At 38.8% G+C, this 13,156-nt stretch overlaps 1 protein-coding gene across 10 annotated transcripts in view; it reads left to right on the forward strand.

The window, feature by feature from the left end:
- The window catches only part of cadps2 (Ca++-dependent secretion activator 2), a 322,908-nt gene that overhangs the window by 307,033 nt on the left and 2,719 nt on the right, over positions 1 to 13,156 (forward strand). The window lies entirely within an intron of this gene.

Here is a 13,156-nt window from a genome sequence, read left to right on the forward strand (position 1 = left end):
AGAGGTCGGTGTCTAGCAGGACCGATAATCAGCATTTCCATTTTTTTGGCGTTGAGTTGCAAAAAGTTAGCGGACATCCATTGTTTAATTTCATTAAGACACGCCTCCAGCTGACTACAATCCGGCGTGTTGGTCAGCTTTAGGGGCATGTAGAGTTGGGTGTCATCAGCATAACAGTGAAAGCTAACACCGTATTTGCGTATGATGTCACCTAGCGGCAGCATGTAGATGCTGAAGAGTGCAGGGCCAAGGACCGAACCCTGGGGAACTCCACACGTTACCTTAACGTAGTCTGAGGTCACATTGATATGGGAGACGCACTGCATCCTATCAGTAAGATAAGAGTTAAACCAAGACAGGGCTAAGTCTGACATACCAATTCGTGTTTTGATACGTTCTAATAAAATATTACGATCGACGGTATCGAAAGCGGCGCTAAGATCGAGGAGCAGCAACATAGATGACGCATCAGAATCCATCGTTAGCAATAGATCATTAGTCATTTTTGCGAGGGCTGTCTCCGTGGAGTGATTTGCCCTGAAACCGGATTGAAAGGTTTCACATAGATTGTTAGACGCTAAGTGTTCATTTAACTGCTCCGCAACAATTTTTTCGAGGATTTTTGAAATAAAGGGAAGGTGAGTTTACCATGAGGTCAGGATCGAGGTTAGGTCTTTTAAGGAGAGGATGAATAACCGCTTTTTTGAATGCTAGGGGAACAGTGCCCGAGGAAAGTGATAAGTTCATAATATTTAGCACTGATGGACCTAATAATACAAAGAGCTCCTTGATCAGTTTCCCAGGAAGTGGGTCAAGTAAACATGTTGTTTGTTTTATTCCATTTACACGTTGTAACAATTCCTCTAATGTTACTTCCTCAAAACGAGAGAAACTATTTTGGAGGGCAGTATCCGCCGTATATACAATCGTGTCAGTGTTATATATATACATATATATATATATATACATATATATATATATATATATAAGTAAATCAACTTGAATAGTATTATTTTTTTAATAAAATAATGTAATATATTAATATATATTATATTAGATCATTAAAGTGTAATAGTGTTGTTATTGTGTCAAATAATAAAGTGATATTATATGTACTGCACATGTATATGTGTATATATTATAATTAAAATGTGATAGTATTATGATTACATAAAAAAAAAATGCCATGTGTCTTTGTGCCAAAACAACATGTGTCATTTATAGAAATTGTATCATTAAATTGACAGCAGGGTCCACAATAACCCCCCATGCCCCTTCACCCCCCATCACCCTCACCCCCCTCCCCATCAGGCCGCTTTTATTTCTGACGAGAACGTTTCATTTAAATCACCATCTGCGTTCACTGCCGCTCTAATTTGCTCAATTATGGAACTCCTTCATTGTCAATTTACACGTGCGTGTGTGTGCGTGTGTTTAGTCTGTGTGTGTGTGTGCGTGTGTGTGTGTGTGTGTTTAGTGTGTGTGTGTGTGTGTGTGCGTGTGTGTCATGATGTAGCGCAGTAGAAGAACAGAAGGATGTCAGAAGAAGACATGAAGGACTGACAGTTGTTGGGTGTGACAAAGTACTTTGCAGATGTTGAACATTGGCTGGTAGAAACATTTACTACATTTTTACTCGTCAAAGTATATCCATCACATCATCAACATCATAACACAAAATGTCTCGGGGTTTGGAAAACAGAAACAAAAAAAAAAAGGATCGCTTTACTCGACATTGACTTTGAACTACAAAAGAATGGAAGTGAAAATCCGAGTAGTGCTGGGTGAATGAGCGTGTGGCCCACTCGCTAGCTGTACTGACACTGTTGCTGTTTTATAATGGTGCTGGCTTGAAAAAGTCACATTCGTAGGAATGAGTAGTCATTATATTTTTACTTGTTTGACATAGTTGTGGGAAAAGGAGCATGACATGCGGAGCTCTGGTCTCGTATATTAGCATGCTAACATGTTATGCTAGCTTTTTAGCTAGTTTTGTGTGTTTGAACCTGAAACTTGTGGATGTTGATTCTTAGCTCTATTTTGAATGTATACAAACGTCCCTTATATTAGCATGCTAACATGTTATGCTAGCTTTTTAGCTAATTTGTATGTTTTCACCTAAAAATCCTGGATGTTGATGCTTGGCGCCATCTTGAATGTATGCTAGCGTCTCTTATATTAGCATGCTAACATGTTATACTAGCTTCTTAGCTAACTTTGTATGTTTAAACCTAAAAATCATGGATTTGGATATTTGGCGCCATCTTAGAAGTATGTCAACTTGGACCGATAAATATATACATAAATATTAGTGTACTATTAGGTAACATGTTCTAATATTCTAACACAGCAGTTGAAAATAATTAGTAAGAACACATGGATCTGCATGTAAAAAAACAATGTGGTGTCAGAAACACCATTTTGGTTATACAAAAAAATCGTTTTTATATATTAACATAATATACAACATGTTTTTACTGACTGGTGATGGTCATTTTTTTATATGTAATCCAACGTTTTAATCCATTTGTTTTTTGCATCTAGTCATTGCTCTTCCACACTGAAGAAGAATAACGCTGAACACGATACAGGACTGCTTGTAACGCACATGATATCACACAAGTAAACACGACACAGATTTGCTTGTGTCGCACATGATATCACACACAAGTAAACATGCCGCAGGACTGCTTGTATCGCACATGATGTCACACACAAGTAAACACGCCGCGGGAGTGTTGTATCGCACATTATATCACACAAGTAAACACGACACAGGTTTGCTTGTGTCGCACATGATATCACACACAAGTAAACATGCCGCAGGACTGCTTGTATCGCACATGATATCACACAAGTAAACACGACACAGGTTTGCTTGTGTCGCACATGATATCACACACAAGTAAACACACTCCAGGACTGCTTGTATCGCGCATGATATCACACGCAGGTAAATACGCCGCAGGACTGCTTGTATCGCACATGATATCACACACAAGTAAACATTCAACACGACTGCTTGTATCGCACATGGTATCACACACAAGTAAACTTGCTGCAGGACTGCTTGTATCGCAGATGATACTACACGCAAGTAAAAAAGCCGCAGGACTGCTTGTATCGCACATGATATCACACACAAGTAAACATTCAACATGACTGCTTGTATCGCACATGGTATCACACACAAGTAAACTTGCTGCAGGACTGCTTGTATCGCAGATGATATTACACGCAAGTAAAAAAGCCGCAGGACTGCTTGTATCGCACATGCTATCACACACAAGTAAACAGGTTGCAGGACTGCTTGTATCGCACATGACATCAGACACACGTAAACTTGCTGCAGGACTGCTTGCATCGCAGATGATATCACACCCAAGTAAAAAAGCGGCAGGACTGCTTGTATCGCACATGCTATCACACACAAGTAAACACGGTGCAGGACTGCTTGTATCGCACATGATATCAAATACACTTGTAGACACGCTGCAGGACTGCTTATATTGCACATGACATCACACACAAGTAAACTTGCTGCAGGACTGCTTGTATCGTAGATGATATCACACGCAAGTAAAAAGCCGCAGGACTTCTTGTATCGCACATTATATCACACACAAGTAGACACGCCGCAAGTCTGATTGTATCGCACATGATATCACACACACATGTAAACACGCCGCAGGACTGCTTAAATCAACATGATATCAACACACACTTGTAAACACGCTGCAGGACTGCTTGTATCAAACATGATATCCCACACAAGTAAACTTGCTGCAGGACTGCTTGTATTGTAGATGGTATCACACACAAGTAAAAAAGCCACAGGACTGCTTGTATTGCACATGATATCACACACAAGTAAACACACTCCAGAACTGCTTGTATCACGCATGATATCACACACAGGTAAACACAGCAGGACTGCTTGTATCGCACATGATATCACACACACACAAGTAAACACGCTGCAGGACTGCTTGTATCGCACATGATATCCCACAAAAGTAAACACACTCCAGGACTGCTTGTATTATGCATGATATCACACACAGGTAAACACAGCAGGACTGCTTGTATCGCACATGATATCACACACAAGAAAACATGCAACATGACTGCTTGTATCGCACATGATATCACACAAGTAAATTTGCTGCAGGACTGCTTGTATTACAGATGATATCACGTGCAAGCAAAAAAGCCGCAGGGCTGCTTGTTTCGCACATGCTATCACACACAAGAAAACATGCAACATGACTGCTTGTATCACACATGATATCACACACAAGTAAACATGCAACATGACTGCTTCTGTCGCACATGATATCCCACAAGTAGACTTGCTGCAGGACTGCTTGTATCGCAGATGATATCACATGCAAGCAAAAAAGCCGCAGGACTGCTTGTGTCGCACATGCTATCACACACAAGTAAGCATGCAACATGACTGCTTGTATCGCACATGATATCACACACGAGTAAACATGCAACATGACTGCTTGTATCGTACATGACATCCCACAAGTAAACTTGCTTCAGGACTGCTTGTATCCCAGATGATATCACACGCAAGTAAAAAATCCGCAGGACTGTTTCTGTCGCACATTGTATCACACACAAGTAAACACGCTGCAGAAATACTTGTACCTCACACGATATCACACTCAGGTAAACTTGCTGCAGGACCGCTTGTATCGCAGATTATATCACAAGCGAGTAAAAAAAGCAGCAGGACTGCTTGTATCGCACATGCTATCACACACAAGTAAACATGCAGCATGACTGCTTGTATCGCACATGATATCACACACAAGTAAACATGCAGCATGACTGCTTGTATCGCACATGATAGCCCACAAGTAAACTTGCTTCAGGACTGCTTGTATCGCAGATGATATCACACGCAAGTAAAAAATCAGCAGGACTGTTTCCATCACATATGATATCACACACGAGTAAACACGCTGCAGGACTGCTTGTATCGCGCATGATATCACACACAGGTAAACACGCAACAAGACTGCTTGTATCGCACATGATATCACACACAAGTAAACATGCGACATGACTGCTTGTATCACACATGATATCACACACAAGTAAACATGCAGCATGACTGCTTGTATCGCACATGATAGCCCACAAGTAAACTTGCTTCAGGACTGCTTGTATCGCAGATGATATCACACGCAAGAAAAAAATCCGCAGGACTGTTTCCATCACATATGATATCACACACGAGTAAACACGCCGCAGGACTGCTTGTATCGCGCATGATATCACACACAGGTAAACACGCCGCAAGACTGCTTGTATCGCACATGTTTTCACACACAAGTAAACATGCGACATGACTGCTTGTATCACACATGATATCACACACAAGTAAACATGCAGCATGACTGCTTGTATCGCACATGATAGCCCACAAGTAAACTTGCTTCAGGACTGCTTGTATCGCAGATGATATCACACGCAAGTAAAAAATCCGCAGGACTGTTTCTATCACATATGATATCACACACAAGTAAACACGCTGCAGGACTGCTTGTATCGCGCATGATATCACACACAGGTAAACACGCCACAAGACTGCTTGTATCGCACATGCTATCACACACGAGTAAACATGCGACATGACTGCTTGTATCACACATGATATCACACACAAGTAAACATGCAGCATGACTGCTTGTATCGCACATGATAGCCCACAAGTAAACTTGCTTCAGGACTGCTTGTATCTCACACGATATCACACTCAGGTAAACTTGCTGCAGGACCGCTTGTATCGCAGATTATATCACAAGCGAGTAAAAAAAGCAGCAGGACTGCTTGTATCGCACATGCTGTCACACACAAGTAAACATGCGACATGACTGCTTGTATCACACATGATATCACACACAAGTAAACTTGCTTCAGGACTGCTTGTATCGCAGATGATATCACACGCAAGTAAAAAATCCGCAGGACTGTTTCCATCACATATGATATCACACACAAGTAGACACGCCGAAGGTCTGTTTGTATCGCACATGATATCACACACAAGTAAACTTGCTGCAGGACTGCTTGTATCGCACCTGATCTCAAACATTGTAGATGCTAGCTGATATCATCCGATCCTTGTTTTGTGATGCGATTGCATCGATATTAATTGTGTCCACTTTCCCATCTAAGATAATGCGATATAATGTGTTGTATATTAAAAAATAAATCAATAGAAAAGGTGTAGGTGTGAGAATATATGCTTTATATATATATATACATATACGTATATATATATATATATGTATATATATATATATATACGTATATGTTATTGCTTTTAATATTATTATTATTATTACAAATGATAAAAAACTGTCCAAATAACATGCGACACCATATGCCAACATTGTGTTTCATGTTTCCATGACGACAGGTTTTTTTTTTTTAAAGGGGGCGTGTCCATATCCATGCTTGTTCTTCCTCCACTTTGTGAGACGGCGTTTGTTTACCTGCGGCGTCCATCCTGGAGGAGACGATTGTGTGGTCATTGTTGTGACACCTCCACCACGTTGAAGTCACTTTAGCAGATAACACGTCTCTTCAGAGGCATTAAGTCCCAAGTGTTAATTTAGAAGCGCGTAATTACAACATTCCACCACCGGAGGGGGTCTGGGGCGGAAGAGTTAAGTGTTTGCCGACCCTGAATGTTTTTGGTCTTTCAGAACGGCGGGAATGATGTTTTGCTTGCCAAAGTAATTACGCCAGCGCGCACATCTGAATATTTTGGGGTCACTGCCATGTCACAGCAATCTGCCGCCGCCGCCAATCCGCTGAAAAGAAACGGCGTCCCACCCGCCGCAAGAGTGGCGCTCTTAGGTGCGAAAAAGTGCGTTTGATTCGCAGCCCTGAACCTCCGTGTGATGGTTTGGCGCTTGCTAGCCGGCCAGGCTTCTTTTCCATTGTAATAGAGGAGAACCTTCTAGAACAGGGGTGCCCACATTTTTTATACACTCTGAAAAATGAAAAGATGCGGCGCCCATTTCGGTATTTAGCTCCACAGCCGTACTAAAATGCTAAAAGTTAGCACGCTAACCAGATTGCGTCGAGTAAAATTATAAGCTAAAAAAAAACTAGCACACTTACAGTCGTGAAATACAAAGATACAGGACACTCAAGTGTGTGCCTGCTCAATTAGCTTAAAGATGTAGCATGCTAATGTTAGCATTCTAAAAAAATATGTTACTCTGAGGTGTTTACCTGTAAAATGTGTTGAAGATGCTAACATTAGCATGCATCAAGTACCAAAATATGACTGGGGTGTATACAAAGTTAGCTGAAAAAAGCTAGCATTATAACGTCAGCATGCTAACAAGTATCATTCGTCCAGTAGCAACAGTTTTCGAGACTTTTGTGTATACATTGAAAATTTGTAAAAAAAAAAATAAATGAATAGAAATTTAAATTAGCATGCTAATATTAGCATTCTAAAAAATATATTACTCTGAGGTCTTTACCTGTAAAATGTTTTTCAGATGCTAACATTAGCATGCATCAAGTACCAACATATGACTGGGGTGTATACCTACAAAGTTAGCTGAAAAAAGCTAGCATGTTAACATCAGTATGCTAACAGGTATCATTCGTCCAGTAGCAACAATTTTTGAGACTTGTGTGTGTATATTGAAAATTATATTTTTTTTTTTATTTAAAGCTAGCATGCTAATATCAGCATTCTAAAAAATATATTACTTTGAGGTGTCTACCTGTAAAATGGGTTTAAGATGCTAACATTAGCATGCATCGAGCACCAAAATATGACTGAGTAGTATACCTACAAAGTTAACTGAAAAAAACTAGCATATTAACGTCAGCAAGCATGCTAACAAGTATCATTCGTCCAGTAGCAACAGTTTTTGAGACTAATGTGTATATATTGCAAATTAGTAAAAAAAAATTAAAAGCTAGCATGCTAATATTAGCATTCTAAAACATATATTACTCTGAGGTGTTTACCTGTAAAATGTGTTAAAGATGCTAACATTGGTATTATACCTACAAAGTTGGCTGAAAAAAGCTAGCATATTAACATCAGCATGCTAACAGGTATCATTCATCCAGTAGCAACAGTTTTTGAGACTTGTGTGTATATATTCAAAATTAGTGATTTTTTTTTTTTTAAATCTAGCATGCTAATATCAGCATTCTAAAAAATATATTACTCTGAGGTGTTTACCTGTAAAATGTGTTTCAGATGCTAACATTAGCATGCATCAAGTACCAAAATATGACTGGGGTGTATACCTACAAAGTTAGCTAAAAAAAAAAGCTAGCATATCAACGTCAGCATGCTAACAGGTATCATTCTTCCAGTAGCAACAGTTTTTGAGACTTGTGTGTATATATTGAAAATTAGTTAAAAAAAAAAAAAAAAAAAAGCTAGCCTGCTAATATTAGCATTCTAAAAATATATTACTTTGAGGTGTTTACCTGTAAAATGTGTTTAAGATGCTAACATTAGCATGCATCAAGTACCAAAATATGACTGGGGTGTATACCTACAAAGTTAGCTGAAAAAAGCTAGCATATTAACATCAGCAAGCATGCTAACAGATATCATTCGTCCAGTAGCAACAGTTTTTGAGACTTGTGTGTGTATATTCAAAATTAGTGACCATTTTTTTTTAAAAAGCTAGCATTCTAATATTAGCATTCAAAAAATGTATTACTCTGAGGTGTTTACCTGTAAAATGTGTTGAAGATGCTAACCTTAGCATGCATCAAGTACCAAAATATGACTGGGGTGTATACCTACAAAGTTAGCTGAAAAAAGCTAGCATATTAACGTCAGCATGCTATCAGGTATCATTCATCCAGTAGCAACAGTTTTTGACACTTTTGTGTATATATTGAAAATTAGTTTAAAAAAAACATTTTTAAAAGCTAGCATGCTAATACTAGCATTCTAAAAAATATATTACTCTGAGGTGTTTACCTGTAAAATGTTTTTAAGATGCTAACATTAGCATACATCAAGTACCAAAATATGACTGGGGTGTATACCTACAAAGTTAGCTGAAAAAAGCTAGCTAGCATATTAACGTCAGCATGCTAACAGGTATCATTCATCCAGTAGCAACAGTTTTTGAGACTTGTGTGTATATATTCAAAATTTGTGATTTTTTTTTTTAAAGCTAGCATGCTAATATTAGCATTCTAAAAAATATATTACTCTGAGGTGTTTACCTGTAAAATGTGTTTCAGATGCTAACATTAGCATGCATCAAGTACCAAAATATGACTGGGGTGTATACCTACAAAGTTAGCTAAAAATAAGCTAGCATATCAACGTCAGGATGCTAACAGGTATCATTCATCCAGTAGCAACAGTTTTTGAGACTTGTGTGTATATATTGAAAATTAGTTAAAAAAAAAAAAAAAAAAAGCTAGCCTGCTAATATTAGCATTCTAAAAATATATTACTTTGAGGTGTTTACCTGTAAAATGTGTTTAAGATGCTAACATTAGCATGCATCAAGTACCAAAATATGACTGGGGTGTATACCTACAAAGTTAGCTGAAAAAAGCTAGCATATTAACATCAGCAAGCATGCTAACAGATATCATTCGTCCAGTAGCAACAGTTTTTGAGACTTGTGTGTGTATATTCAAAATTAGTGACCATTTTTTTTTAAAAAGCTAGCATTCTAATATTAGCATTCAAAAAATGTATTACTCTGAGGTGTTTACCTGTAAAATGTGTTGAAGATGCTAACCTTAGCATGCATCAAGTACCAAAATATGACTGGGGTGTATACCTACAAAGTTAGCTGAAAAAAGCTAGCATATTAACGTCAGCATGCTATCAGGTATCATTCATCCAGTAGCAACAGTTTTTGACACTTTTGTGTATATATTGAAAATTAGTTTAAAAAAACATTTTTAAAAGCTAGCATGCTAATACTAGCATTCTAAAAAATATATTACTCTGAGGTGTTTACCTGTAAAATGTTTTTAAGATGCTAACATTAGCATACATCAAGTACCAAAATATGACTGGGGTGTATACCTACAAAGTTAGCTGAAAAAAGCTAGCTAGCATATTAACGTCAGCATGCTAACAGGTATCATTCATCCAGTAGCAACAGTTTTTGAGACTTGTGTGTATATATTCAAAATTTGTGATTTTTTTTTTAAAGCTAGCATGCTAATATTAGCATTCTAAAAAATATATTACTCTGAGGTGTTTACCTGTAAAATGTGTTTCAGATGCTAACATTAGCATGCATCAAGTACCAAAATATGACTGGGGTGTATACCTACAAAGTTAGCTAAAAATAAGCTAGCATATCAACGTCAGGATGCTAACAGGTATCATTCATCCAGTAGCAACAGTTTTTGAGACTTGTGTGTATATATTGAAAATTAGTTTAAAAAAAATTTAAAAAGCTAGCCTGCTAATATTAGCATTCTAAAAATATATTACTTTGAGGTGTTTACCTGTAAAATGTGTTTAAGATGCTAACATTACCACGCATCAAGTACCAAAATATGACTGGGGTGTATACCTACAAAGTTAGCTGAAAAAAGCTAGCATATTAACGTCAGCAAGCATGCTAACAGATATCATTCGTCCAGTAGCAACAGTTTTTGAGACTTGTGTGTATATATTCAAAATTAGTGACCATTTTTTTTTTAAAAAGCTAGCATTCTAATATTAGCATTCAAAAAATGTATTACTCTGAGGTGTTTACCTGTAAAATGTGTTGAAGATGCTAACCTTAGCATGCATCAAGTACCAAAATATGACTGAGGTGTATACCTACAAAGTTAGCTGAAAAAAGCTAGCATATTAACGTCAGCATGCTATCAGGTATCATTCGTCCAGTAGTAACAGTTTTTGACACTTTTGTGTATATATTGAAAATTTGTTTAAAAAAAACATTTTTAAAAGCTAGCATGCTAATACTAGCATTCTAAAAAATATATTACTCTGAGGTGTTTACCTGTAAAATGTGTTTAAGATGCTAACATTAGCATACATCAAGTACCAAAATATGACTGGGGTGTATACCTACAAAGTAAGCTGAAAAAAGCTAGCATATTAACGTCAGCATGCTAACAGGTATCATTCGTCCGGTAGCAACAGTTTTTGAGACTTGTGTGTATATATTCAAAAAATAAAAAAAAAAGCTAGTATGCTAACAAAATCCTGCTAACATGCAAAAAATAGCAGGCTTACGGTTAGCATTAGTAAAATGCTAACAATAGTTGATACTAAAGTCTATACCTGCTAACTTAGCTAAATATGTAGCACGCTAATGTTAGCATGCAGAAATGCTAACTGTAACTTGCATAATGTTTCAGAGCATAATACTTTGAGGTGTGTAACTGACTTTTTTTGTAAATGCTAACATGATAACAGATACATGCGTCAAGTACAAAATGGTGTACAGCTACAACATTAGCTGAAAAAAGCTAGCATACGAACGTCAGCATGCTAACAGGTATCATTCGTCCAGTAGCAACAGTTTTTGAGACTGTGTATGTATTCAAAATTAGTATTTTTTTTTTTAAAAGCTAGCATGCTAACAAAACTACACTAACATGCACAAAAAAGCGGGCTTACCGTTAACATTAGTAAAATGCCAAAAATTGTTGATACTAAAGTGTATACCTGCTAACTTAGCTAAATATGTAGCATGCCGATGTTAGCATGCAAAAATGCTAACTGCGTAATGTTTCAAAGTTTAGTAATTTAAGGTGTGTAACTGATTTTTTTAAATGCCAGCATGCTAACAAAATAACATGCATCAAGTACAAAAAGGTGTCAAGCTACATTAGCTGTAGCTGAAAAAAGGTAGCATATGAACGTTAGTTAGCATGCTAGCAGCAACAGTTTTTGACGCTAATGTGTATACATTCAAAATTAGCAAAAAAGCTAGCGTGCTAATGTTAGAATGCTAACAATTGTTTAAAAAAATGAGCTACAGGCAGCACTTTGGGCACCCTATTTCTAGAACGTGTTAGCGTTGGTCACTGTGATGATGTTTGCTTCTTAGAACTTCAACTGCAAACAAGACAAAAAGTTGGGAGAAAGTTTATTTTCCTCTGTAATGGTTTTTGCTGGTTCCACTCATGAATTCCTTGTCCTGCCCTGCTCCTTGGTCTTGAAGAACGAGTGTCGTTCCTCAGACGGTTCCTCAGCAGGCTCCTCAGCAGGTTCCTCATCAGGTTCCTCATCTGGTTCCTCAGAAGGCTCCTATGCAGGTTCCTCAGCAGGCTCCTATGCAGGTTCCTCAGACGGTTCCTCAGCAGGCTCCTCAGCAGGTTCCTCATCAGGTTCATCATCTGGTTCCTCAGAAGGCTCCTATGCAGGTTCCTCAGCAGGCTCCTATGCAGGTTCCTCAGCAGGCTCCTATGCAGGTTCTTCAGCAAGCTCCTCAGTAGGCTCCTCTGCAGGTTCCTCAGCAGGCTCCTATGCAGGTTCCTCAGCAGGCTCCTATGCCGGTTCCTCAGCAGGCTCCTATGCAGGTTCCTCAGCAGGCTCCTACGCAGGTTCCTCAGCAGGCTCCTACGCAGGTTCCTCAGCAGGCTCCTATGCAGGTTCCTATGCAGGTTCCTCAGCAGGCTCCTATGCAGGTTCCTCAGCAGGTTCCTATGCAGGTTCCTTAGCAGGCTCCAATGCAGGTTCTTTAGCAGGCTCCTCAGCAGATTCCTCAACAGGCTCCTATGCAGGTTCCTCAGCAGGCTCCTATGCAGGTTCCTCAACAGGCTCCTACGCAGGTTCCTCAGCAGGCTCCTATGCATGTTCCTCAGCAGGTTCCTATGCATGTTCCTCAGCAGGTTCCTATGCAGGTTCCTCAGCAGGCTCCTATGCAGGTTCCTCAGCAGGTTCCTATGCAGGTTCCTCAGCAGGCTCCTATGCAAGTTCTTTAGCAGGCTCCTCAGCAGATTCCTCAACAGGCTCCTATGCAGGTTCCTCAGCAGGCTCCTATGCAGGTTCTTTAGCAGGCTCCTCAGCAGGTTCCTATGCAGGTTCCTCAACAGGCTCCTATGCAGGTTCTTTAGCAGGCTCCTCAGCAGATTCCTTAGCAGGTTCCTATGCAGGTTCCTCAGCAGATTCCTCAACAGGCTCCTATGCAGGTTCTTT

The sequence above is a fragment of the Nerophis ophidion genome, linkage group LG03 (genome assembly GCF_033978795.1).
Source record: "Nerophis ophidion isolate RoL-2023_Sa linkage group LG03, RoL_Noph_v1.0, whole genome shotgun sequence".
In the NCBI taxonomy this organism is placed as follows: Eukaryota; Metazoa; Chordata; class Actinopteri; order Syngnathiformes; family Syngnathidae; genus Nerophis; species Nerophis ophidion.